Source organism: Sorex fumeus, unplaced genomic scaffold (genome assembly GCF_029834395.1).
Source record: "Sorex fumeus unplaced genomic scaffold, SorFum_2.1 ptg000022l, whole genome shotgun sequence".
Taxonomy (NCBI): Eukaryota; Metazoa; Chordata; class Mammalia; order Eulipotyphla; family Soricidae; genus Sorex; species Sorex fumeus.
In genome coordinates, this window is record NW_026606079.1 from 1,072,986 (window position 1) to 1,074,476 (window position 1,491).

The 1,491-nt window shown below is 48.7% G+C and overlaps 1 non-coding gene across 1 annotated transcript; it reads left to right on the plus strand.

Annotated features, from left to right (window-relative positions):
• The first annotated feature begins 519 nt into the window (after positions 1–519).
• Positions 520–671, plus strand: LOC130023296 (small Cajal body-specific RNA 1). Its single transcript, XR_008792445.1, has one exon. It is a non-coding gene; the product is annotated as a small Cajal body-specific RNA 1 (non-coding RNA).
• The last annotated feature ends 820 nt before the right edge of the window (positions 672–1,491 follow it).

Here is a 1,491-nt window from a genome sequence, read left to right on the forward strand (position 1 = left end):
GGTTTTCCTGCAGGCCCTTTAAATGAAAATCGGGCCCTTTTCCTTTCTTACCAATTGATAAAAATGTGCAGAGGATGCAAGGATCAAAAGGAGTCTGCCATCTGCCATCTGCCTTAGATATTTCCCGCTAGCTTGGCCCCCTGGAGAGCCTAATCTCAGGGGCAAAATTTTATGTTGGACCGTTGGTAACTTCCTGTTTGTCAGAAAGAGGCCAGGGATTTGCGGGACGTGGACAGTGCAGGTTGGAGGAGGTCAAGAATGAGAGTGCTGGGGCTGGAGCAATAGCACAGCGGTTAGGGCATTTGCCTTGCACGCAGTCGACCCGGGTTCGATTCCCAGCATCCCATATGGTCCCCTGAGCACCGCCAGGAGTAATTCCTGAGTGCAGAACCAGGAGTAATCCCTGAGCATTGCCGGGTGTGACCCAAAATGCAAAAAAAAAAAAAAAAATGAGAGTGCTCATATCAGCCAGCAAGGGGGAAGCCGGGCTTCTGCTTTCAGTCCACTTGGGAAATGGCCAATCTCTCCACTTTCTTGTCTTGCTGTGTGTATGTTTCGAAAAACTTGAGTCCTATGTGATAGCTGGGTTTAAGAAGCGCAAGGTTCAAACAAAAGTCTTTGAAGTCCAGCATGCGAAGACACACTCTGAGTCATAACTCCCCATCACAACTGGAAGAGAAAGAAAAAGAAAAATGGGATTCTATATAAAAATATACTTTGGGGGATCTGGTCACCCCTTTGGGGAGATTGGATGTCTTTTCTCAAGTTTTTTTTTCTTTCGGCAATTTTTTAAAAGTTTTTGCAGGCTGCTTTGACACACATTTTGTTTGGTAAAAAGATTGTTGGTGCTGGGTCAGAGTGATAGTACAGAGCGTAGGGCATGGGCCTGGTACAGGGTTGGCCTCGGTCCCGTCCCTGACTCCCTGTCTGGTTTCTCAAGCACTGTCAGGAGCAATTCTGAGCACCGAGTCAGGAGTAAGCTGTGAACATTGCTGGCTGTGGCCAAAACCCCCTCCCCCAAATTGCTGGTGCTGTAGTTAGTTATGTTGTTTTCAAATCTCAGTGGGAAAGGTCAGACGTACAAAGCAAGGCACTCGCTCCCGTCCAAGCCAAGTTGAAGCCCAGAACCGCATGTGGTCTTGTGAGTCCCAATAGGAGTGACCCCCGTGCAGAGCCAGGGGTCACCGGGGTGGCTCAGAGCCAAACCAAAAACTAAACGATAAAATCTCTTAACAGCCATAAACTAGAACCTGGGGCCTAGGAGTGCAGCTAGACCGACAGAGAGATGATAGATACAGAGGTGACGGGTACACGGAGAGATATATTGATCGACCCTAGCCTGGCGCTGGGGTGCGGGGGAGAATTCTGTGGGACTTTGGCATTTTCTCCAGAAGCCAATGTGTTATTTATAAATGCACGCTGTCATATTTCCGCGGAATCTCTATACCTTCTAAATCCTCACCCAGCCCAGCTTGGCTGGGACCTTCCGTA